The 27,168-nt window shown below is 43.9% G+C and overlaps 1 protein-coding gene across 6 annotated transcripts in view; it reads right to left on the reverse strand.

The window, feature by feature from the left end:
- KCNAB2 (potassium voltage-gated channel subfamily A regulatory beta subunit 2) overlaps window positions 1-27,168 on the reverse strand; it is a 193,722-nt gene that overhangs the window by 140,414 nt on the left and 26,140 nt on the right. Inside the window, exon 1 of one of the 6 annotated variants that reach the window (XM_056795946.1) lies at window positions 15,501-16,304. The exons of 4 other annotated variants lie outside the window; for them this stretch is intronic. The gene's annotated coding sequence lies outside the window, so the exon portion shown is untranslated. Of the gene's footprint in view, window positions 1-15,500; window positions 16,305-27,168 lie in introns of those variants that run through there. One more of the 6 variants, XM_056795943.1, reaches the window with a different exon arrangement.

Genomic DNA, 27,168 nt, shown 5'->3' on the forward strand with positions numbered 1-27,168 from the left:
AATCAATGGAAAGATATGTGGTAGGAAATGGGCAGGCAAGACAGGCTGTTATTACCAATGAATTAGGAAGAGGAGTGATAGAAAGATGCAACCAGAGAAATGTATAATGAGAAAAAAGGGATGGATCTGTTATATGAGAACAGTTTGAATAACTGATGGTGAACTTTGGTACTCCAGTGGGAGTCACGCATTATCAACAGAACTTCAGAAAGGCCCTCAGTCCCTAGGAAGAATTTATGGGAGGACTGTGGTTGAGAGTTGTAAGGCAGAGGTGGCCTGAACCAGGTGAAATGTAGTTGAGCAATGTCTAACGGAATAAATAGGAGTACAATTCAACAAAGATAATGTTAATTTGTGGTTTTCAATATATAGCCTGTGGAGCTCTATTGCTTGAGTTTGACACTGTGATTGTACAAGATGAGATGGTTAGACCCAGACTGTTTGTAATCTATATTGCTGGAGGAAATATCCTCGTTTATGAGCCTGTAAGAGCCCTATTGGAATATGGCCAGGAGAGGCAATATGGTGTAGTGAGTAGGGTATTAGAGTCAGGAAGACTTGGGCTTAACTTTGTCTTTAAGACTAACTGTATGATCACATATGAAATAACTGCAAAACAAACTGAGGGGAGAGGAGAGAGGGGAGAGCAATTACAGGGATGTTTTAGATGGGTCTTGGTCTGAGTGTTGAAGGGAGCTAGTCAGTCCAAGAAGTTGATGGTGAGGACATGGGGACCTGCATATGCAAAGACATGGCAGGAGGAGGCAGAACACTGTGAATGGAGAGGCTAGAGAGGGGCTAGTTTGTCTGGAACCCAGAATACATGAGAGGGAGCTATGTGAATTAGTCTGGAAAGGAAGGCTGGAGCCCAATTGGGAAGAGATTTGAATAACACACAGGAATGGAGATAGGAACTTCTGAAACTCATTGTAGCTATTATCTATGCAGCAGTTTAAGGTTTGCAGATTTTAGCTTAGTTGGTCCTCACAACAACCACGAGAGGTAGGTCCTACTGTTATCCCCAATTTAGAGATGGTAAGACTGAGGGAGACAAAAGCTAAGTGACTTACTCATGGTCACACAGTCAGTAAGTACCTGAAAAGAACTCAGATTTTCCTGGACCCACAGCCAGAGCTCTATCCACTGAACCACTTAGCCACATGCTCAGATTTATGCTTTTGGTGTAACATTTTTGCAGTGCAGTAGAAAGTGCTTATATAAATGTCATCTGCTACTGTTTAGTCTTGGCATAGTCAAAGTACACTGTGATTGATTCCAAGTCCATCCACACAGCAACAGCAGAAATGTTTTCAATACAAATATGAAAGGAGAAAGATTTTGTCCTTATACATCTTGGAGGCAAAGAAGGGAGAGAATAAGCATTTATATGGTGCCTACTATGTGTCAGGCATTACACTTTATGGATATTATCTCATTTGATCCTCACCACAATCCCAGGAGATAATAAATGCTATTATTACCCTCATTTTACAGTTGAGAAAGTTGAGGCAGACAAAGGTTAAATGACTTTCCCAGGGTTACACAGCTAGTAAATGTCTGAAGCTGGATTTGAACTCTTATCCAATGAGCCACCTAGCTGTCATGTAGGTTGCGCTACTGGCATATTACTCCTTTTTTATTTGGGTTATTTATAAGCATCCACTGAAAATATTAAAGACAGTGCATTAAGAAATCTTAAGTACCCCTTGCTGCCAATAGATCATAAGCCCCTGGAGGGCACAGACTGTCTCCATTTCATCTTTTAACCCCAGTCCATTGAGGTTATGTCCATAATGCCATGAAAGCAGTGGGCACTTAATGTATGCATGCTGAATTTCAAAGTCAGATCCAATGATCCCATGGCATGTCTTCCCTCCTCCTCCTCTTTGATCATCTGCACATGTGCCTTTGATCTACCTAGAAGAGTAGGTGGATTAAGAAATATCAATGGGCTGAGATGTGAATTGGGGAGTAAAGGGCTCACAGAAGATTGAGAATGAGGGAAGTTGGTAGCACATTCCAGGAAAAGGTACCCAAGAATGGAGAGTCCTGGGTTGGTCTGGACGAGCACTGCCTGCCCATCAGAGCCCCTCAAAGTCCTCAGGGAGAGAGGAGGCTGCTGGGAGGCTAGTTGGGTCCCCGGGCCTCAGAGAACTACAAGCTGCACCTCTCTCTGGGAGCCCCAAAGAACGCCTACTCTCTCGGCAACAGCCGGAGTAGTTCAGAAGGTGGGCGTGAGTGATTGGAATATATATATTTTTCCCCTTTCACGGCTGGTTGCAAGTCTAATCATATGATTCAAATGTCACTTGCCCCAAAGACATATGTGCCATGAAGAGAGCATAATTATGGCAGAATATCTGATCGTGACCCCTCCCCACCAGAGCCCCAACCCAGTTCAACCCAGATAACAAGCAATGTCACAAGATCTTCAAAACAGTAACCAGCATCGACAAAACTAGAAGGGTCCTTGGAAGCCACCTCATTCATGGGATCAGAGAGAGATAGAAGGGACCTCTAGAGGCTTTGGTGTCTAACCCTTTTATTTTACAGGTTGAGGGAAGTGACTTGTCCAGGCCACACAGGCTGTGGGTATCTGAGGCAGGACTTTTATTCAGATCCTTCTGATTCCAAATCCAGGGCTCTATCCATTGAACCACTGAGATAACCTGATCTGTTTCTTCATCTTACAGATGAGTAAACTGAGACACAGAGAGTTTCAGAAATTGCAAAGGATAGTTCACAAATGAGGCAGAGAGATGTCATATTAGATTAAGTTCTGGACCTGGAGTCAGGAAAATTGGAGTTAAAATCCCAGCTATGTGACTCTGGGCAAGTCCCTTACCCTCTGCCTCAGTTTCCTGATCTGTAGAATGAGAATAATAACAGCACCTGAGGATCAAATCAGATAATGTACACAAAGCACTTTGTAAACCATAAGCATTACATTATTGATCAATTGGTTTTTTTCTAGTTAGGTCTGACTCGTTATTTGGGGTTTTCTTGACAAAAATGCTGGAGTGGTTGCCCATTTCCTTCTCTAGATCATTTGACAGGGGAGGAAATTGAGGCAGAAAGATTCATCGACTTGCCCAGGGTCACCCAGAGATAGTAAGTGTCTGAGGCTGCATTTGGACTCATGAAGATGATTCTTCCTGGCTCCAGATCCTGTACTCTATCCAATATGCCACCCAGCTGCCCTCCTAAATGTTGGCTAGTATTATTATTAAATAGAAGAGTTGGGAATCCAGCGCTCTTTCCAGTAGAATGTTTGCTCACTAAGGGCAAGGGCAGTGTTGTTGTTGTCTTTGTCTATCTGTGTAGACACAGAGCCTTAATAAATGTAGGTGTTTGTTGAATTAAACTGAAATGAACTATACCATTCCGCTTCTTTGTATATTTGATAACCAAAATTCATTTCCTATAAAAACAACCATCTGGGCTCTTCTTCCACAAACTCAACAACCACCTATTAATTGCCCTTCTATAGAGAGGGCACTATACCAGGCACTGGGGGAGGGCACACACGGTCTCTGTCCTCAAGGAGTACCCCGTCTAGTAACATTCGTTCCCTTAGCAAAAGTCAGATTTTTTTACTTACAGGGTAAAGAAAGTCCTGGGAAGCTAGGTGGCACAGTGGATAGAACACCTGGCTTGGAATCAGGAAGACCTGAGTTCAAATCTAGTCTCAGACACTAGCTGTGTGATTCAGGGCAAATCAATGAACTGCCTCAGTTTCCTCATCTGTCAAATGAGCTGGAAAAGGAAACAGCAAACTATGCCAGTGTCTTTGCCAAGAAAACCCCAAATAGGGTCATGAAGAGTGACTTGACTGAAACAACTGAACAACAACAAAAAAAAGTCCAACTCCTCTTGGCTACTAAGAATATAGTAAGTCCCATTTCTTAAAGGGGCCTCAGAGGGTAGAGGAGAGAACTGAAAGAGGGAAAGGGAGGAGGCAGCTAGGTGGCTCTGTAGATAGAGATCTATGCCTGGAGATGGGATGTCCTGGGTTCAAATTTGACCCCAGACACTTTCTAGCTGTGTGACCCTGGGCAAGTCACTTAACTCCTATTTGCCTAGCCCTTTCTGCCCTTCTACCTTTGAACTACTACATAGCATTGATTCTAAGATAGAAGGGTTTAAAAAATAAAGAAAAATAGAGCAGAGGGGCCTGGGTCTCCTCTCGTGATAGGAAACAATCTCTGTTCAGAAAAGTAGAACTTTCAAGTTACCAGGCTGACTTCCTCAGGGCTAAGTCACAGAAATCTAAGTCATTGGCTTTTCTATTGGCGACGGAACCCCCCAACCCACTGGGAAGAATGTGCCTCAGTGCCAGGTGGCAAGGATAAATGAGAGTGCAGAACCACTCACGTGGGCCGGGAAGTTCCTCATTATCCTGCTTTCCATTTGCTAATAGTTCTGATTTATTATCTGAATAGAAAGCCTTCTTAATATGTCCCTGGGTAAACAATTTAATGTCATCCTCTCTAGGGCTAAGTCTGAAATGCGGCAGGCTGATGGAGAAGTATGAAGGCTGGGGACATCTGGCAGCTCCATCCCGTCCGCAGCCACGAATGTCTTGCTATTCTGGGTGACTCTCTTTGCCTCATTTATTTTTGATAGAAATTGTTCATACAGAGCGTACTTTCTCCCTATTTTGCCCTGAAATGATGCGGAATTGATACTTGCAAGCCCAGATTTTGAAACCCCTCTGGATTATTTAGCCCAGAGGATGAAGAAAAAAATGGAGAAGCCTCCTTGGCTCTGCACTGTCACTGAATGTGCTGGCAGAGAACATGCTCTTTTCCACGCGTTATGTCTATCGTGGCCGTTTGTAAGTTTAGGTGCCTCCCAGGGAGGAGGGAGAGGGCATAAGCCTTGGTATTTCTGGATCACCTGATTCCAGGTCTAAAGCGGGGAGGAACCTCTCAGGTCACTGAGACCCCGGCCCTCTTGTTCTAGAGAATAAACCTTTCTCTAGCCCTTACTAGGTTATGTGCCAGGCACTGTGCTAAGCACTTTACAGCGATTATTTCATTTGATCCTCGGGAGGTAGGTGCTATTATTATCTCCATCTGTTGGGCTGGAGTGTCAGTGTGCGAGGGGGAGTCGGGGGCCCTCATTCTGAAAAGATGGGGTGGGTGGAGTCAGCCCAGGGAGAGAGCAGAGCTCTAATCAAAGGGGCTCAGATGCTTCCCAGCTAATGGCCAGCCTTTATCTAGAGATTTGAGGGTTGAAAGAGCTTCAGTTTCCCATCCCCAGGGGACCTGATCAATCAATGAACAGATACTTATTAAACCCTGGCCAGGTTCTGGGCTAAGCAGAGAATATACACAAAGGCAGAAGCTAACTGGTTCCCTCTCTTAAGGAGGTTAAGTAAGTTACACATACTTTTCTTTTTAAACCTTCTGTCTTAGAATCAATACTAAGTAGCAGTTCTAAGGCAGAAGAGCAGTAAAGGCTAGGCAATGGGGGTTCAGTGACTTGCCCAGGGTCACCTGGGTAGGAAGTGGCTGAGGTCAAATTTGAATCCAGGACCTCTCACTTTCAGGCCTGGCTCTTTATCCACTGAGCCACCTAATGGCCCCAAGGGAATTACATTCTAACAGAATGCTTGCCTCCCCAACTTCCTAGATTTGGGGTGAGTGGAGAACTTTGCAAACATAAGAGAAAATATTTCTTGTGAGTCCTCATTCCCTTTTGAGTCTACATGGAAAGGTCAGTTGTTTCAGGTAGGTGGCTCAGTGGAGACAGGAAATTCTGGGTTTAAATTTGGCCTCAGACACTTCCCAGCTGTGTGACCTTGGGCAAGTCACTTAACCCCCATTATCTAGCTCTTGTCTCTCTTTTGGCTTGGAACTAATACACAGTATGGATTCTAAGACAGAAGGTAAGGATTTTTTTTTAAACCCTCACCTTCCATCTTGGAGTCAATACTGTGTATTGGTTCCAAGGCAGAAGAGTGATAAAGGCTAGGCAATGGGGGGTCAAGTGACTTGCCCAGGGTCACATAGCTGGGAAGTGTCTGAGGGCAGATTTGAACCTAAGACCTCCCATCTGTAGGCCTGGCTCTCAATCTACTGAGTTATCCAGCTGCCCCGAAAGGTAAGGATTTTTTTTTTTTACAAAAGAAGGGCTTGAACCTAGCCAGGGCTCTGAGATTTGTGGTGGTGGAAGAAATTCAAGAAACAAATAAATGGGAAACTGGGTCTGGGGGAGGAACCAGGGCAAGAAGGCCGTGACGGTATCATGTGGAAGGGCATCTTGGACTTGCCAAAAATAATGGAGTCAGAAGAAACAAGACTCAAAGTCTTGTGCAAAGCTGTTATATTGTCTTAGGGGATATCAGGAAAAGGAATCACTGTTTGGCTAATTGTGGTTTTGCTAGACTTGCTTTGAAGAATCTATTTTATTTTATTTTTTGTATTTGGAGGACAAGGAACATGGGCCCATTGCTGACCAGAGGCAATGTTGTAAGGGCTACAGACAAGAGGCTGCTTGTCAGAATTAGGAGGCTACTAGAACAGGGAGGGAGCCAAAACAATCTTCTCAATGCCCAGGGCTTGCTAGGCTGTTTGCCTGCTCTGGCAGCTTCCAAGGCCTCCCGGGTACCTCAAGGATCCCTCAGCCTTGAATCAAGGCTCTCCATACACTGGTTTCTACCTGCCTCTCCAGACTTGTTTTATTTTACTCCTCTTTTAATATCCTCAGGCCCAGCCAAAGAAGACTACTCGGTGCTCCCTATACTGGACGTTCCATCTTCAGGATCTGGGCATTTGCTCATCTACCCTCCAAGACAGGAATGTCTCAGCTCTGCCCTTCAAAATTCTTGTCTTCCTCTAAGGGTTAGCTCAGCTGCCACTTCTTTCCTGATGCTTCCTGTGATTTCTGGAGGAAGGTACTAGTGGGCACCTTCTCCCTCCTTGTATTACCTTAGACTCAGCTGTGAATGAGTAGTGGAAGCTCATTGAGGGCAGGACACTGTGTTCTCTTCTTTACTGAGTTGAAATGAATCCTGGGATGGGATTTAGAAATGCAAGGGGACAGGGCAGCATGTCTAGCCTCATTCCTTCATTTTACAGATGAAAAACTGATGTCACTTACCCAGGGTCCCAGAGATAAAAAGTGTCTGAAGTAGGATTTGAATCCAGGTCTTTCTGATTGCAGGTCTGGCCCCTTATCATTCACCCTAGTAAGAAGAATATTCCCTTGGCAGGACCGTGAAACTTGGTCTGGGGAGAGTTGGCTGAATATCCAACGATGCAGAAAGTCCTGTCCTCAGCTTTATGAATAATAATAACACCCATTTCTATATTGTTTTGAGGCTTATAAAACGGTGTCCTCAAGACAATCCTGGGACGTTGGCAGTGAGTATTATGAGTTAAATAGGGACAGCGAGGCTCTAAAATGTTAAATAACTTGTGTCGAATCACAAAGCTAGTAAGAACTTGAACGTGAATCCTTCCAACAAATGCTCCACTCATGGGCAGGGTGACATAGTCCTTCCCATCAGGGACACTTTGATCCAGTACAGTTCTACTGGGCACCCCTGTATTCAGTGCCTGATATATGCCAGGCTCTGTGTTAAAAGGGGGCAGATTTTCTAGGGGCAGCTAGGTAGCACAGTGTATAGAGTACCAGGCTTGGAGGTGGGAGCACCTGGGTTCACATCTGACCTCAAACATTTCCTAGCTGTGTGATCATGGGAAAGTCATTTAATCCTATTTGTTCAGCCTTTGTGCTTCTGTTTTAGAGTTGTTTCTAAGGCAAAAAATAAGGGTTTGATAAAAAAAAAAGATAAAAGTCTCTGTCCCTCAGGTATTTAGAGTCTAATGGGGTTGGGAGTGAGGAATGAATTGGATACAAGTAAATATTATGCAAAGGAGGTGGAGGGATAGGCAAAGTCCTGAGACACAGGTGAGGAGAGGGAAATTATTACCATTTCCTGGAGGAGGTGGTATATGAGTTGGGCTCTGAAGGTAGGAATAAAGCTTGGGGATGGTCTAAGTAAAGGCTCATGGACAGAAGAGGACAGAAGGATCCCAGAGTCAAAGAGTAGGCCCGTCTAGCAGAATGACAGAAAGCCTCATGAGAAGGTCCGAGTCAGATTGCAGAAGACCCTGATGGCCAGGGTTATTTTTGCTCATTCTCGGTCTAGAGAAAAAGCCTGGAAGTTCATGAGCTGGCATTTGTTAATCAGTCATAATTCATCCAGCTTATGGATTAGAGATAAGAGAGAAAGAGTTTACGTTGGGGAAAGTGAAAAGTCATCTCTAATGTCCAATTTCAATGTTGAGCAATGGGGAAATGACCTCTTTCCCCTTCCTTCTTCTCCCCCCCCCCAATCTTCTCTCTCTGTCTCTCTCTCTGTCTCTGTTTGTCTGTCTCTCTGTCTCTCTCTTTCTCTCTCCTCTCTCTCTGTCTCTCTTCCTGTCTTTTTGGTTTAAATTTGTGATTATTTTTCTTCTTTCCAATTCATCCTGTAGATTTCAAACTGATAACTTTAAGGCCAGGTCTGGGCCTATCACTGCCTGCTCCAGAGGTATCAATCACTCCCTTTTGCTTCTATGATAAAAAGACAATACTTCTGATATTTAAGTGTCTTCATAAATCCAACTCTAAATGAATCCCATACTACTCTCCTTCATATACGCCACATTCCAGACAAACTGGTCTACTAGTTCCCCGTGAAGCTCTTGCTTCCATGCTTTTGTCTCAGCTGTGCCAATGCCAAGAATGTCCTCCTTCCTTGTCTTGAAAAGTACAGCTCAGGTGCTACTTTCCACAGAAGGCTTCTTCAGATTCTGCCTGTGCTGACCGTGTCCTCTCCTTATCATCTGTCAGTTACTTTGTTCTTTTCTTTTAACTTCATAAATGTGGTTTCCCCACTGAAGACCATATGCTTCTTGAGGGCAGGGACGATTTCAATCCTGCATCTATCTCCAGAGCAGCGGTTCTCAACCTCTCAGTTTGAGGCAATGAGAATACATGGTGTGTATCAGGTATTTACATTCCGAATCATAACTGTAGCAAAATTACAGTTATGAAGTAGCCACCAAAATATTTTTTTGGTTTGGGGCCACTGCGACACTGTATTGCGGGGTCACGGCATTAGAAAGGTTGGGAACCACTGCTCTAGAGCCTAGTACATTATGGACCTACAATAAATGCTTGCTGAATTGAGGTCAGTCCCTCAGACACAAGGATACTTCCTACTTCCTAGGAAAAGACAAGCACAAATGTCTCCAAGGAAATACCTATTGGGGCACAATGGATAGAGCACCAGGCCTGGAGTCTGGAGGACCTGGGCTCAAGCTGTGTGACCCTGGGCAAGTCACATAACTCCAATGACCACTCTTTTGTCTTAAAACTGATAAAAAGGCAGAAGGTAAGAGTTTTTAAAAAAGAAAAAAAGAAAGATCTACTAAAAGCTGTGAGGCCACAGGCCACTCAATGAGCATTCCTTTGTATTGGGCGGCCAATAGTTTCACAAAATTCTCTAAACACCTTGGCCTATAGCTTCCTCTTTTGCTAGGGATGACTTGCAGGACTGATGGCAGGGTGCATTGGCCTGGGGAGGGGCCATCTGGCTGACCCTCAAAATACCTCTCTGCCATTGACATCAGGGCGGTCATCTGCCCAAGAGATGGGGAATGCAGAGGGGTTAGTTCAGTGCAGCCAGGGACAGGGTGGCTCAGCTTTTCCAGTGTCCCTCTCACAGAGAATCTCTTACTGGCCCTTGGATACAACAAGAGGACAATGGCTTTAACGCTGAGATTTGGAAAATGTCACTTTCTTCAATAATAGTCATAATATGAGAGCGGTGTGGCCTAGTGGATAGAGAACTAGTTTCAGAGTCAAAATGATTTGGGTTGGAGTCCTGCCTCTGGCACATCTGGGCTACATGACCCGTGGTAAGTCATTGGTGCTCTAGGCAGCTCTACAAGGATTATAAGTGACAGAGAAGATACAAGCCTGAATTGGTGGAGGGCATTTCTATACCTGGGAGTTCCCTTCCCCAGCGAAATCCTTGGCCTAGAAAAAAAATGTGTTGCATTCATTTTGCAGCTATTATATATGTACATCATCTTTCCTATGGCAATGTAAGCTCCTCGAGGGCAGGGATTGTAGCACCATGGCGGGTGCAAAGCAGCCATTGAATGAATGCTTGCTGATTGAAATGATAAATTGTGTGTGGATGAATGTATAAATGAGAGGATAGCCCTGTTCATCATGTATATGGCCCACAATTTCTGCATGTTGTCTCCCCTATTGGAATGTGAGCCTTTGACAGTAGGACTGTTTGGGCCTTTCTTTGTAGCCCCAGGGCTTAACACAGTGCTTGGCACAGAGGAGGGCTTAGTAAATGCTTATTTACTTCCTAGCTGTGTGACCCTGGGCAAGTCACTTAACCCCATCTGTCTATCTCTTACCTCTCTTCTGCCTTAGAATTAATACTAGATTCTAGGACAGAAGGTAAGAGTTAAAAAATGCTTATTGATTTGCCCTGAATTTACTTTAATTAACTAATAAGCAAGCCCTGTCCAGCTCAGGGGAAAGTTCCTTGAACTAGAACATACAACTGTGATCTACATTTGGACAATCTTTGGATCAAACAATATACCACAGGGTGGTCTGCTTGGGTTTAAGGGAGAGAGATCGTTATGCCCACAGGGAACCTTCCTGGTTCAAATTTATCGAGACCAAAATAAAAGACAGCACACGGCTCATCATAATAATGATAGTGATACAAATGATTATAATAATAACTAGTATGTACCAGCCTAGAATGTAGTCCAGGTTCCCTACTGTCCTGATCCTGGGACTGGCAGTGGCACAGGTGAGGACCAGCCAGGTGTCAGTCAGCTCTGCCAGAAGACCTTCTACAGTGAAGAGAACCCTATGGAATTTGTTTGGAGAAAGAAATGGGAAGGCCTAGAGATGAGAGGTCCTGAGTTCAGATGTGACCTCAGACACTTCCTAATCATAGGACCTAGGCAAGTCACTTAGCTCCAATTGCTTAGCACTCACTGTTCTTCTGTCTTGGAACTTAGCATTGATTCTAAGACAGAAGGTAAAGGTTTTAAAAAATAAAAGAAATAAAAAGAAAGAAAGCTAAACAGAAACGATGGCTTACACTTACAGTGTGCTTTATGGTTTGCCAAGAGCTTTCTATATCTCATCTTGTTGCAGCCTCACAAAAATCTGGTGAGGATTTCCCCACCCTGTAGAATGTAAACTCCTTGAGGGCAGAAATGGTTTCATTGTCTTGTATCTTCAGCACCTAGCAGGGTGCTGTGGCACCCAACACATGATTAATGAAGATTTCTTAGTCAAATTAATATGATGGCTATTATTGTCTCCATTTATAGAACTGGAAGCTCAGAAGGGTCACAAATCTAGCCAGTGTCAGAGAAAGCAAAGCCTTTCCTGACTCCCTGGTCCAGAAGACTCCCCCTCTACCCCCCATCTTGTGGAACATGCATAAGGGCTTGTAGAATTTCTGTGAGGCTCAGTGGTGATCCCTACAGATTCATCCACCACTTGGGTTATTTCTGTCTCTAGATCTTCCATCCTTTGCCTTGCCTGCATTGCATTGTAGAAACAAACAGGCTGACCTTGTGCACAGTCACACTAATTATAATGTAAGTCTCATGATGCTTTCTTAGCTTTCACTGAGACCTTCCATGGGGTCTTATGAAAGTTCACCCCATTTACAGTGAATGGATGAAAAAGCATGCCATCCTTCATAACTGGGAAGGATACACACACACACACACACAAGGGTTAAGGTGCAGAGACAGATAGAAAGTCGTAAAGGGGCAGAGGTGGGGTGGACAGTGGTATCTTTGCTCTCACTTAGAGGAACACTTCTGGGGAAGGAAGGAGGAGAGTTGATAATACATGGGCAAGCTTGTTCTTTATACTTTTGCGGGGAATCCGGGTGTCTGAAAGTTAGTCAAGCTATCTTTAGGAAAGAAACTGGGCCTTTTGTGGCTTTTCTAATCATTTATTCATAAAATATTTAAGTAGTGTCAATGTTCTGGCCATAAAGAATATGAAACCAAACCCAAACAGGCCCTGTCCTCAAGGAGATTACATTTTATCTTGTATATAGATAAGTAAAATACAAATTTTGTCCAAAGAGATGCGGAAGGGGGAAGACACTAGTAATTAGAGAAGGAAAAAAATCTCGTCTAAGGAACAGAACTTGGGGAGAGCTAGAAAACAAGAACAGGGCAGTCATGGTCCAAGGGATATAAAGCTAAAGGGGAAAAAAGGCAAAAGCCTTGGAAAAGAAGACACTGAGAGCCAGTTTTTGGAAAATCCCTAATGCAGTCTTCGATGCCACCAGCCACCTGCCTCCATGGGACCCTGCAGGGAGGAAACCAAAGGAGGAAGCAGAAGATATCAAAATAGCTTTCCCATCTGGAGACTTGGTAACAATGGGGAGGTGAGGAAGAAAATGAGAAGGTATGGACAGGACCCAAGCCTGCCCCAATGGGGAGGATCTGCAGGATTTCCCAAACCTCTCTGGAAACTCTAGAAGATATGTCAATTACATCACCTGCAGGAAGCATAATAGCTAACCATGGCAAAAACTGGACTTCTGGTTATTATGCAATGTTTTTTTTAAAGAGTGGAGTAATTTTGCAGTCTTGTTTTTGAAGGCATGCTATGGATCTCTGAATCATGAGAAAAGGACCAAGACAAGAGAGATGGGGTGGGGGAGGGAGGGAGGAAGGGAGGGAGGGAAGAGAGAGAGAGAGAGAGAGAGAGAGAGAGAGAGAGAGAGAGAGAGAGAGAGAGAGAGAGAGAGAGAGAGAGATCCTCAGAAGTTTTCATAAAGAACCTTTTCTAAAGTTTGTCTTATAAGACAGCTATCATCTGGAGCAAAGATTCTTAATTCTGGTGAGGGAGAGGGGTCTATGAACTTGGTCTTAAAAGCACACACACACACACACACATATATTTGGATAACTTTATCTTCATATAATTGGCTTTCTTCATAATCCATCTGTATTTTATTTTATGCATTTACAATTATGATTCTGAAACAGTCCATAGGCTTTATGGGATTGTTCAAAGGGGCAATGACCCTCAAAAGGTTAAGAAACTCCAATCTAAAGAAACACCCAGGATATGAAAGCATGTCCCTAGAGTACCACAAAGAAATTGAAAAGCAATCTACCTTTCTAGAATTCTCTACCCCTTTAAAAACAGAGACTCCTCACAACACTGGCAGTCATACCTCCTGAGCAATAGGGAGCCTGTCAGCTTGGTGTACTTTTTCCCCCACAGGAAATTTCAATTTCCCCAAATATCCAAGGTTTCTGGAGGAGAATGACCATAACACCCTTGCTAACCAGAAAGATAAAACCATCTTCATCTGTCATGGCCAAAGGGGGTGGGGGGGGGGAGGGCAAGAATCTGGGAAAGGGAGAAACAGATTAAATTCACAATAAAAGTCCCAACTTGATCCTTGGTTATAAGGGCTCTTGGATAATAGAAGGTTAACTAGTTCATCTGATCCTCAGAACTAGTTTGAGGAAAACTCCATGAAAAGACCTTATATTGTAGGTGAGGGGGGCATGGAAGATAGGCAATAAAAAGCCTTTTCTCCAGTAGCAATGAGATGACAAACCAAAACATGTTACAAAAGCAGTGAAGGAAGCTGCTTTTTCAGATGATTCAGATTCCGTTGATTTTTCACTCATGCTGTGAAGAGATGATTTGCCAATGACCCAATGGAATGCCTTTTGTCTTGTGAAAAATTCCTTTGGAATGCAAGTGGATTTGCTAGTCTTCCATATTTCTGGATACTCTGAATTAAGGAGGGATGACTAGATAATAAGTAAGCCAACTCTACCTTTGAACTACCCAAATACAGGAAAGTATATCTGCAGGGACTGTCCTTTCAGGGAGCACTACAGTGCTACTGATATCTACAATTTCTCTCTCTATGCCCTACTGCCTTCAAGAAAGTAAGCATCCATATCTGAAGGGCAGTCATCCTTACTTAAGATGCCCTGATGATCCAAGAAGTGAGGGATGCTTGGGAGAGAAGGGAATCAGAGTTTACATTTACTTTAAAAAAGTAACAGCAAAGAGTCTGTTGGTGACCAATGATAAACGAGTCTTTACTGGCAGCTTGCAATGTGCATATACTCATGTGTAATGCACTTTCTCTGAAGAAGCTTTATAGGTTTTTCAAATGACTACTCTTTACTCTTCTTTCTCCCTGGCCAAACTATTTTGATTCCCTTGGATTCCTGCATTCTGTACATTAGTTTCTGTTGTGGCATTAGACTTTCTTTCAGTTTTACCATCTTCATTTGGAAGAGAAGAAGAAAGTGGGAGAGAAAGAGAATGAATAAAGGAGAAAAAGGATGGAGAAAGAGGGAAAGAAAGAGGGGGGGAAAGACAGAGAAAGGAAAGATGGAGTAAGAGAAAAAGGAAGAGAGACAGAAGTCAGGGAGATTAGAAGGAAGGAAAGAGGAAATATATGGAAAGAAAGAAACAAGGGGAGGGAAGGAGACAGAAAAAGAGAAGATACTGTAAGAAAAAGAATAGAGAAAGCCAGATGGGGAGAGAAAAGAGGGTGAGGGAAGAGGAAGTCAGAAAGAATAAAAGAGGAAAAGAAAGATGAGGTGAAGGAAAAGAGATGGAGAGAAAGAAAGAGGGAGAAGGATGGAGGAGACAGAGAGGGAAAGGAAAAGATGAAATGAAAGATAAGACAGGTAGAAAGGAAGAGTAGAAGGATAGAAGGAAAGGGATAGAGAGAGAAAGGAAGGGAGATGGGAAGAGAGAAGACAGAGATAGAGGTGGAAAATAGGGAGAAGGATGGAAAGAAAGAGAAGGAAGGTAAGAAAAAAATTTAAAAAAGAAATACCTCTTGACACTAGTGCCTCCACTTGGGTGCCAGCCCAGTGTCATGGAAACGCCTGGGGATTTACCAGCTGCACACAAACACCGTACTGTGCAATGAGACTTTTAACACTTTTTTTTGTGCTTAGGCGTTTCCTTTGTGAAACTGAAACCCTGGCTGTGCACGCAAACTGACAATTTATTTCTGTAACATATAGGAAATAAAAACAAAAAGACAACCTCCCCCCACCCCAAACCCCAAACAACCCAAACTCCCTGCAGCCCTTTCCTTAACAGTTAACCACCGGGATCCTCTGTCAACGGGTACTATATCCGATGAAGTTGGGGTTTTTTGGCCTCCTTCGTGAGTGTTAGGGAGAACCAGCTACCTTACCACCCAAGCCATGCTGTCTCCCTTCACACCGGATACCCCCTGGGACCTCAGTCTATAGCCAGCCACGCTCAGCTTCCTTCCAAGAAAAACGCACACATGCATGCAGATGCCTCTCTCACGCAGGTTCCCCTTCCCCACCCCTCACCCCACTGCAGTGCATCGGCTCAGCGGGACCCAGGCTCCTGCCGCGCTGAGGTGGACAGCTCCCCCGGAAGCCCAGCACCTACCTACCTACCTTGCCCCAGGATCCTCCGAGGAAGCAGAGATCTCTCTCTCCTCGCCTAACTGTGCCCAGGGATTGATTATGCAGCGAGTAAAGGGACAACCCCCAAGCTGCTGGAATGGAGGTCCGAAGGGAGAGCCGAGAGCCGAGCAGCCCCCTCTCTCTTCCGTGGTGACACTCTACGATCTGAGGCGCGGGTTGGCTTGCTTCCTACCCCATTCCCTTCTTGGGCTGTGTCGAAACCGAAGGGAGGGGGCTGAGAGAAAGCTGATCAGCCTCCTCTCACAGCCAGGCTGGGAATCACTTAACTGAGCCGAGAAGGGGGGCAACGTAAGGAAGCCCTTGCAATTAAGACTGCAGCAAATCCTGCCGCTGCAGCCGCCGCTGTCCAGTCCTGACTCAGCAAGTCCCCGGTTGGCAGCCGCCAGACAGTGAGTGGGCCGCCAAGTGCAGCGGGGTCTGCATTTGAACCCAGAAGCTGCACCGCTTCGGGAGGCTGTGATTAGCCCGCAGCACGCCAGCTTCCCTGTTGCTGCAGAGCGGAGTAGGTTTTAACTGTGTAAGTCCTGCAGAGGGAGCAGGGGCCCGTTTCAGTGGCCACCCTCACCCTGCTGCACCCGGAGCATCCACCGGTTCTCACAGAAGGGCTTAGCCCACCTTACCCAGATGCTTTCCCCAAGAGCTGCCGGCCACTGACCTGCACCACGCAGCCACAGTTCCTTGGGGGTCCCCTCTACTGACTTCCCCATTTCCCCACAAACCATACCCAATCATGAACCCAGGCCATGGTGTGGTGAGACCCACAGACCACAGGTGGCCAGTGAGGTCTAATATGGATGCTAGCTTGCATTTATTCGTTTTTATTTTTTAAAGACTCTTACCTTCTGTCAGTATCAATTCTATGACAAGAACAAGAAGGGCTTGGCTACATGGGTTAAGTGACTTGCCCAGAGTCACACAGATGGGAAGTGTCTGAGGTCAAATTTGAACCCAGGTCCTCCCAACTCCAGGCTGGGTGCTCTATCCACCATGTTACCTGGCCGCCCCACCTTTTATTTATTTTGCATGTGTTTTATAGAAGGGGTAGCAAGGAATTCGAGTTGGCCCTGAAGTTCAGAAGACCGGGGTACACATTCTGCCCCAGACATATGCTGGCTGTAGATCCCCAGGCTAACCATTTAACCTCTTGGTGTCCCAGGAAGCCCAAGACAAAGGTTCTTAATCCTTTGGTCACCATGGATCCCTTTGGCAATCTGCTGAAACCTGCAGACCCCTTTCTCAGGGGAATGTTTTTTATCAATGCAAAAGATACATAGGATTACCATTAAATTGAAATACAAAGATTAAAAATGTTAAAAAAAAGAAAAAAGATACCCCCTTCCCCCCCACTAAGTTCATAGTCTCCTTGGGTTGAGAACCAGCCCTAGGTCCAAGTTGTAGAGAAACAATCTGTATTGTTAGAGGAAGTTAGTTCCCTCTACCTTTGAAATCACAGGGCTCATCCCTCTAGCTCCCCCCCCACAAAAAATCTGGTAGCTACTTGTACCTCCTTCCCAATTAGAACACTCTTTGAGGGCAAGAAATATTTCATTTCTTCTTTGTGAGTCTAGTACAAATCAGGCATCTAATAAATGCTTGCTAACTGGTTGATTCTCCCACACATGCCTCTTTGGAGGAGTCAGTAATGACTTAAGGAACAGGTCCATGGGCTTGGGGGCAGGCTTGACTGGCATTTTTCCAGGGAAAAGGCTATGTTTCTTGTGCCTTTCCAGCTCTTCTCATTAGAAACTCACTACCCTTGAGGTCACAGGCTAATCTTTGGCTCTCTGCTCCCCTTATTTCCCTCAGTTTCCTCATCTATAAAATGAACCAGAGAAGGAAATGACAAATGCAAAAAACCCAAACAAACCCCAATGGGGTTATGAAGAATTGGACATGACTGAAAAACAAGTGAACAACAACAAAGAGCAGATAATGAACTCATGGCTTCCTGATCAAGGGCAAATTCACTTCACCTTTCTTGGCCTCAGATTCCTCATCAGTATTAACAAAACTTGTAGCACTCACCTCACAAGCCTGTTGCAAGGATCAAATCAGAACATACGTGTGTTTTGTAGCCCTTAAAGCATTATGTGAATATAAATTGTATTGAGGATTTTAACAATCAGAATTATTAACCAAAAACAAGATGCAAATGATAAAGACACTCAATTCACTTAGCACCTTTCTCTAGGGATCTCAAAGCATTTTCTAGTCCGCTCATCCTAATGACACATTTGTAAATGTTACGTAGTTTTCAGAGTTACATCATATCATCCCTAGATATAATAGCAAGCTAGAATTTATACAGCACTTGAAAGTTTGTGAAGCACCTTACATATGCTCTCTCATTCGATAAGACAATTTTTTAAGGAAAATGCTATCAATATCTTTATTTTATAGATTTGGAAACTGAGGCTAAGTGCTCAGGGTCACAAGGCTGATAAAGTATCTAAGAGAGGATCTGAATGAAGGCCTTCCTGACTCTAGACCCAGTGCTCTACTCACTTGGTGGGGGGGATATGAGGGTGGGGACTAGGAAAGGGAAGGGACAAATTCAAATTCCATTTTTGTAGAGGGAAAATCTGATGCCCTGAGGTCCTTTCTAGCAGTAGACCAATGACTCTATGATTCTCTGCATGCCATCCAGTATATCAATGACAATCTGGAGTAGAAAATAGGCACCTTATCTCTAAGGACAGTGCTGCTCCCAGAAGATGCTGTTCCCTTGGCCCAAGGGCAGGCCCTTACACTGGTGATCTGGAATCCTAAATCAATTTAGGTCAAAGGTCTGGTGCATCTGCTCCTCTCAAGAGGATCCCCCATGGGCCTACAACGGAAGCATTTATGTACCTGGAAAATCTTTTAATTGTCCTTAACCCCTTGGACAGGAGGGCTCCCTCTGTCTGCTGAGCTGTCTCAGCATTCATAATCAGGCGGATCGATAAAGTAAGCCAGAGGAATGAGCTGGCCTGGAAGGAGCCTGCTCAGCTGCTAAAGTCTAGCTTTCCAAATGAGAATAGTTGCTTTGTCTTTATAAACATACAGCAGATGTAGCCAGAAAGAAGGCATATTGGGGGTAATAGAAGTGAAATGGTCCTAGACTTGGACCTCCCTGTTGATTTGCCAAGAGAAGTGGCCACACAGAAAACTGGCTGGATTTCACATGCTAACAGTCCCTATCAACCGCTAACAGTCCAGTTCTTTGAGGATTTAGACGTTTTATATGCATTTGTTTTCCACAAACATGCCTATAACTATAGCAAACCCATCTGAAAAAGAAAATTATAGAGGCAGAACTGGAGGATTAAGCCTGAAGTCACTTGAAAAACAAAAATCTAATACCATATATGGATCTATAATGAACCAACTCAACTTAACTTTACATTATCCTTTGCTCTCTAAAACCTTGCTGGGAGCAAATAGGTGATTCAATGGAATGAGAGCCAGGAGGACTTGGGGTTCAAATCTGGCCTCAGATACTTCCTAGTTGTATGACCCTGAACAAATTACTTAACTACAATTGCCTAGCTCAATGATGGTGAATCTTTGAGAGATGGAATGCCAGACCCTGCCCCGCTAGAAACTGTGTGCTGTGCCCCTCCCTCACATGTTGGATATGCCCCATCCCACCTTTATCCCAAACAGAGGAGGGAGAAAGTGCTCTCATTGGTTGCTGGACAGAGGGGCAGGTGAAGTAAGGAATGTCTTCAGGGAATGTAGAGTGGGGGAGGGGTGTGGCCCCAGCACTCTGCTCCCCTCTAGCTCTGCCTCCTGTGAGCTGTCCATCCTACCCTGTGCACTCCCATTGGGTTGCTGGGCAGAAGGGTAGGTGATGTGAAAAAAATGTCATCAGGCACAGTGGTGAGTGGGAAGGGAGCAGCTTCACCTGAGTCCCTCTGCCTTTCTATTAACGAATTCTGGGTGGGTGGGAAGGGAAATGGAGGGTGGCCATGCGCCCACAGAGAGATCCATGCCATCTTTGGCACCTGAGTCATAGGTTTGCCATCACTGGCCTAGCTCTTCTACCTTGGAACCTATATTTAGTATTGATTCTAAGATAGAAGGTATTAAACCAACCTCCCCCCCCAAACCCCCCTAAATCCTTGCTTCCTTGCCCTAATGCTGATCATTCCATATCAAGATCCAGTGCAGGATTACTTTTATCATCAATCTCTTTTATCCCTATTTATGGATTGCTGAATAGATCTGGAGGAAATAATGAAAACCATGCTAATTGGGTCTGCTACAAATTTGTTACATAATCTCAGTTGGGCCCTGCTAGGAAAACAAACATTCTATTTATCCCTAATCAATTTGCTATTCCACACTGCATAGCAGCTGTTCTAAACCTTCTCATCTCTTTATTTTTTTATTTAAAGATTAAAAAAAATCCCTACCTTCCATCTTTGAATCAATACTGGGTATTGGTAAGGCAGAAGAGTGGTAAGGGCTATGCAATGGGGGTTAAGTGACTTGTCCAGGGTCATACAGCTAGGAGGAGTCTGAAGCCAAATTTGAACACAGGACCTCCCATTTCTGGGCATGAATCTCAATCCACTGAACCACCCAGCTGCCCCCTCTCATCTCTCTTTAAACCTCCCATGGTATCCTTCTTCCCATCTTCTGGGTCTAGGACTTTGTCTCAAACTACTCCCCCCTCTTCCCCACCAAATTAAGGAAATTTGCTGAAAGTTCCTTTTGTTCCCTGACTCATCTCATATTATTCATCTCATATTATCACTTATCTCATGTTTTCTTCCCCCACAATCTCCTCCTTCACTCTAATCTTGGACAAAGAAGTAGTCTTTTCCTTGCTAAAGCCAACTTCTCCTTCATGGCCCCTTGACTTTATCCCCTACCTTATTTTATAGCAGATTCTTCTCTGCTCCTATATCTTTCCCACTCTCTCTCTTTTTTTTCTTTCTTTAAAAACAAAACAAAACAAACCTGTACTTTTTTCTTAGAACCAACACTGTATATTGGTTCCAAGGCAGAAGAGTGGTAAGGGCTAGGCAATTGGAGTTAAGTGACTTGCCCAGGGTCACACAGCTAGGAAGTGTCTGAGACTGGATTTGTACTCAGTCTGACTGACTCTGGGCCCAAGGCTTTGAACTCTGAGCCACAGCTGCCTCCCTTAGTTTTCCTGGCTTTTTCCAAAACTCCACTCAAACTCCATGTTCTTAAGGAGGCTTTCTCTGTCTCCCCCACTACACCTGGATCTATCTTGCATGCATTTAGTTATTCATGTTGTCTCTTCCTTTAGAATATGAACTTGTGGGGGGGGGGCACGGGGTGGCTCAGTGGATTGAGAGCCAGGCCTAGACATGGGAAGTCCTAGGTTCAAATCTGGCCTCAGACACTTCCCAGCTGTGTGACCCTGGGCAAGTCTCTTTATCCCCATTGCTTAGCCCTTACCACTCTTCTGCCTTAGAACCAATACAGAGTATTGATTCTAAGATGGAAGGTAAGGATTTAAAAAAAAAAGAATATGAACTCTGGGGTACTTAGCTGCTCAAAGGATAGAGCACCAGGCCTGGAGACAGGAGGCCCTAGGTTCAAGTCTAGTCTCACATACTTCCTAGCTGGGTGACCCCGGGCAAGTCACTTAATTCCAATTGCCTAACCATTACTGCTCTTCTGTCTTATAACTAATGCTTAGTATTGATTCTAAGATAGAAGGTAAAGGTTTAAAAAAATTTTTTTTAAGTGAGCTCCTTGGGGGCTGCTGGGTGGTTCAGTGGATTGAGAACCCAGAGACAGGAAGTCCTAGGTTCAAATCTGGCCCCAGACACTTCCCAGCTGTGTGACTCTGGGCAAGTCACTTGACCCCCATTGCCTAACCCTGACCACTCTGCTGCCTTAGCACCAATGCACGGTATTGATTCTAAGACAGAAGGTAAGAGTTTAAAAAAGTGAACTCCTTGAAGAAAGGGATTGTGTTTGCTTTTCCTTACACCTCCAGCACTTGGCACAGTGTCTGGAGCATGAGAAGCTCTTAATAAACGCTGACTCAGTCAATGGACAGACTGACTGCTTGATCCCCATCCAATGTGAGAAACAAAGGTCAGGAGGTCTGCTGCCCTAAGCCCAGATAGAGAGAGGCCCAGTTTATGGACCTCTAAAAGTGGGCAATCTACTTACCCACTGCATGTCTAGGTGCCACCAGTCTTCCAGTGACCAGGAGAAAAAAGAAATTCTGAGCTACAAAACAGGAGCAGCTCTGAGGCTGTTCCCAGAGGCTGGCAGAGTACCCTGGAGATTGGCACACCTGGAGCCACAGCCTCAGAGTCAAAACAACCCAGGGCCAAATGCTCACCATGGGTAAGGGGAGAACAGTGAATTCTGACAGAGGTGGTGTTGTACTTCCAGTCCATGCATGGACTGAAGCTGGATGATCACAGAACAGGTCAAATTCTCTCTGAGGGGACTGCAAGAAGAAATAGTATGGATGGGGGAGCATCACTGGATCATGCATTTAGAAAAGGGAAAGGTCTTAAAGAGCAAAGGATCATAATTTGACTCCCCTTGGTTTGCAATTGAGAAACTTGCCCAAGGTGGTCCTGGGAGTAAGCTTCAGAGGCAGGATTGGAAGCCTGGTTCCCTCTGATTCTATTCAGTGGTCTTGCTGTTGTCTTCTTATGCTTCCTGGCCATCCACTTTATTTGACAGATGTGACTTACTGGGGCCACACAAACAATGGTAAGTGATAGGTAGGAATGGGAACCCAAGTTCTTTGACTCCAGATCCAGCCCTCTTTGCAATGCAAAACCATCACAGACATTTAGCATCTTAGAATTTATAAAGTGCTTTTGAGATATTGTTTACTTGATCCTTACAACAATTCTGTGAGGTAAGTATTACAGCAGTCATTAGCCCCATTTAATAGATGAGCATGCTGAGGCTGTGTTGCAGGACTTATTTATTAGCCCCATTTTATAGATGAACACAATGAGGTCTAGTGAGATTAAAGGACTTGTGCAAGGCAAGTCACAGTTTATTAAGTATTTGAGGCCACATTTGAACCCAGGGCTTTATACTTAATTTCCTCTATCATACTGCCTCACTGTTGAAACTTATGTTCTTTTGTGTAATGAAGCCTGGCAGTTCCCTTTGTCACCATCCCAACCTTTTGTTCTATTTTTGAGGGATTCTTGCATTTAACAGTGATCCCCATTCTGGTCAGAAATGCTGTAAGGACACAAAGGATGGAATATTTCCATATAGAGAACACAGAGTGTTGCTGGGACACATTAGTGAAGAGAGAAGGACCAGAGCTCCCAGTCTGGGAAAGTGGGCTCTTTTCTTGAATTCGACCAATTCTGTTTAACTTTCTAATGTTGGGGACCTGTGGCCTTAACGGTCAGCCAAAGAGAGGAAATGTAGCTGTTTATTCCAAAGATTAGAATGATGAACAATAACCACTTCCATTCCTTTGGAGAAAAGAAAAAAACAAAAACCATTCCCAAGTACTGCACATTTCCCCCTGCCTCAGTATATCCTGGGGCCTGTAGGTTTCCCTATGAGTCATCAGCAGGCTTTTATCTGTCTGTCTTCTTGAAATGCTGTCTGGAAATGACAGAACTATTGCTGTGGCTTAGGAGAAAAATGGAAAGGCCTTCTGTTAATTAACTGCACCAACTTAAAAACAGCAACGACAAGAACATAGTGTTTGGTTTTATCGCTTCACTGCATGGATAGAACCTGTTTCTAGTAGATGAAGCTTGATTGGCTGTGGAAATGGTACAACTTGGGGCTGCCTGGATAAAAACCTAGCTTTAAATCAGAGGACCCAGTATTTCCCTGAATTTCAGGAATGAAAGTCAGCTAGGGAAAATGCTTAGAGTTGGGAGATGAGTGTCATGTTTGAGGAACAGCAAGGAGGATCAAAGAGGCACTGGCTCAGAGTACGTGGAGGTGAGCAAGGTATGAGAAGACTGGAAAGGGAGGAATGGAACAAATATTCATAGTCAAACAGAGATTTTATATTGGATCTCAATACCACCAAAGATCCCCTTATAGCACACTCAGAATTTCCCGTCTTTCATTTCCCATTAGCAGTGCTGCTTGGTTTCAATTCCACGAAGATCACACCCTTCCAAAGGTACCCTCTGTACAGTCACCCTTTCTTCCCAGTTTCCTTTTGTGTATTATTTTCCTTCATTCAATTTTAAGCTCCTTGAAGGCAGGAACTGTCTTTCTTTTTAGTTGTATGACAGGTGCTTTGCATAGGAACTGGTAAATAGTACATGCTTAATAAATGTTTATTGACTCTTGGTCCTGGAGGTAATAATCAATGGGCTTTACTGAATAAGGATTATCATACTAAATAGCTATCATTTATATGGCATGTCAATTTTTAAAAAAATATTCTCTTTTAGACCTCACAACAACCCTGGGAGGTAGGTGCTATTATTATCCCCATTTTACAGACTAAGGAAACTGAGGTAGACAGAGCTCATCACTTGACAGCTAGTAAGTGACTGGGTCAGGATTTGAATTCTGGTCTTCCTGACTCCAGGTCTAGCACTCTGTCCATTACACCACAAAGGTTGCAGGGAGATCAATTTGATAGCTGAATGGCATTTGAAGTGGGGAGGGACTTAAGGCAGGGCTTCTGCAATTGTCCAGGTGTAAGGGCTGGTGCCAGGCTGGTGTTGATGTCAGATGAGAGAAGGGACCATGTAAGAGAGATGCTGTGAAAGCTGAAATGACAAGACTTAATAACTTGATTTGCTAATCTAGTTATGAGCTAGGATGATGACATGACAGTATTAGAAAAGAGTTTTTTTTTTAAACCCTTACCTTCTGTTTTAAAATCTATACTAAGTGTTGGTTTCAAGGCAGAAGAGCAGTATGGGCTGGGCAACTGGGGTTAAGTGATTTGTCCAGGGTCCTACAGCTAGGAAGTAGACCTCAGGTCTTCCCAATTCCAGGCCTGACTCTATCCACTGGCCTTATCAGAGGAGGTTTGGGCAGGGGGCGGGGAGGAAAGTATAGCATTAGAAGAGATTTGAGGGAGAGAGATACTGAACTTAGCTTTGGTTCATGCCAAATCTAAGATGTCCACGGGACATATAATCCAAGAAGTTGGAGATGTAAGAGATAGATCTGAGAATCAATCTGCACAGAGGGCATCATTGAAACCATGGGAGCTAATGAGATATCTAAGGAAAGTGCTATAGTCAGAGAAGAGAAGGCCCAGAACTGAGCGTTCTGGGTGAGAGGAAGTATTGTATAGAACTTAGAGAGCCAGCCCAGGAGTCAGTAAATTTGGGGTTCATGTCCAGGCTTTGGTCCATACTGCTGTATGACCCTGGATAACTCACAGGTACCCTGAATGCCCTCCTAACAAATTAAGACATGTTATCTGCACTGATGAGGGAATTTTCCTACCCAGGGTTCCTGACACAGATGAAATCACAATTCTAGACCAGCAAGACACAAAATTAAAAAACAAAACAGGTCTCATCATCAAGGAGCTTACATTACACTGGGGATAATCAGTATAGAACAAATGAGCAAACATAAAGTATAGGGTATAGGGCCTGATTTGTGATTTCATTGTTACAGAGAACTCCCAGATAAGGAAACTTCTTCCACTATTGCAGGTCCACACCCTTGAGAGCCCTAGAGTACTGAGAAGGGAAGGGAAAAGAGAGGGGACAAAGATTTATTAAGCACCTATTATATGTTAGTCACTATGCTAAACACTGTATTATCTCATTCGATTTTCCTAACAGCCTACCTGAGAGGAAGGTGCTATTATAATCCTCATTTTACAATTGAGGAAACTGAGGCAGGCAGGAGTTGTTAAGTGACTTGTTCCGCTAGGAAGTGTCTTGAGGCTGGATTTGAACTCAGGTCTTCTTGACTCCAGTTCTAGCACCTTCTCCAAAATGCTATCTGCTTCAATACTATAGGGTAGCACTTATAACTGGACTATAGATATGAAAGTCAATCAATGAGCATTTATTAAGTGCCTAACAACAACATTACATGCCAGGTACTGTGCTGAGAAATGGGACTTCAAAGAACCCTTTGGGACTCCAAGGCTAGCTCTCTGTTTACTATGCTGTTGTCTCTAAGTAAGTCTAAAAATACTGAGGATGAGGATGTGTGGGGTGAGGATAAGAAGACCAAACTAATAATGGAAAAGGAGAATGTGGGATTGAGTTGATTCTTTTTCTTTCTTTTTAAAACCCTTACTTCTTTCAGGATGAATTCTTTTTTAAAATTTTATTTTTTTCCCAATTACATGTAAAAACAATTTTTAATTAAAATTTTTTTTGAGTTCCAAACTTAGAATCAATTCCAAGACAATAGCAGCAAGCTCTAGGCAAAGAAAGGTTAAGTGACTTGCCCAAGGTCACATATCTAGAAAGAGTCTGAGGTCAGATTTGGACCCAGGTCTTCTTGACTCTGGCCTTGGCTCTCTATCCACTGAGGCACCTAGCTGCCCTTTTGAGTTTATTCTTGAAGATAGGTTTCAGTGGGTTTTAAGTCCATTGCTCTTTCCTCTGTCCCATACATAGTATCTCGGTCAGTCTTTGTCTATTTGCATCTCATTGGATCTCCTCCAATAGAATTCAGCTCCTGGAGTTCAGGGAATGTCTTTTGCCTTTCTCTATATCCCGGTCACCTAGCACAGTGTCTGACACATAGCAGGTGCTTAAGAAATGCTCACTGATTGGCAATGGAAATAATTTTGCCTCTTGTATCCCCAGCACCTAGCCCAGTGCCTTAACATATGCACTAATTAAATGCTTATTGAAATGGAAAACTACCTGGAACACAGTAGGTACTAAATAAATACTCTTGGAGAAGCCAGAGTTGGCAATGGGGCCGGGTTCCCTTCTCTCTGTCTCCAAAGAACTCCAATTTAACCCCAAGTATGGAGATTGAATACCAAAAGATCACAAGTCAGCGGAGTATCTTAGGAGGTAGCTTCCCATAACTGCACTTTCAAAAAGATGATGCTGATGGGGGATTGGGAAGAAAAGAGAAGCGAGAGAACACTCACTGTCAGATAATACTGCCAGGACCACTGTTATGACTTCATTCCCTTAATTAAGTCTTGGAAGGAACATGTGGACTCATCAGTTTTTTTTTTGGTTTGTTTTTTTTTTTTTTTTGGCATTTCTCTTTTGTCCCACTAGTCCGACAGTCTGGATGCTGAAGCAAAGATGAGAGCATGAACAGGCAGTCCATCAACTCTCTTTATTCAGCTACAGATGCTTCAGGAGTATTTTTAGTCCCTGAGAAACCTGCCCAAGTAGAGAAATTGAAGGCAAGGCAAGGCCTTTCTAATTCTCTAGGATGCCTTCCTGAAGGTGGGAGCTTGGAAACACAGGCACTGGGAAGAGCGAAAGGGAGCTTACTAGGATAATAAGAGGTGACAATGTTAGGGAATGTTTTGCATATGTTATTTCTTTGGACCTTTAAATGAAATGGTGAGCTGACATTAAAGGGACTTTTATATTTAATTTTTTGTGCAGCTTGGATCTAGGATTGCATTAATGTTGGGGAACTCCCTTTGTGGAAACCTCTTCCATCAATGTAGGATCACAACTTGTCTACAATCCATTTTTTTATTAGATACTTTATCAAATATTTACTAAGCTTACTTTTCTATTGGGGT

This window comes from Monodelphis domestica, chromosome 4 (assembly GCF_027887165.1).
Source record: "Monodelphis domestica isolate mMonDom1 chromosome 4, mMonDom1.pri, whole genome shotgun sequence".
NCBI classification, from domain to species: Eukaryota; Metazoa; Chordata; class Mammalia; order Didelphimorphia; family Didelphidae; genus Monodelphis; species Monodelphis domestica.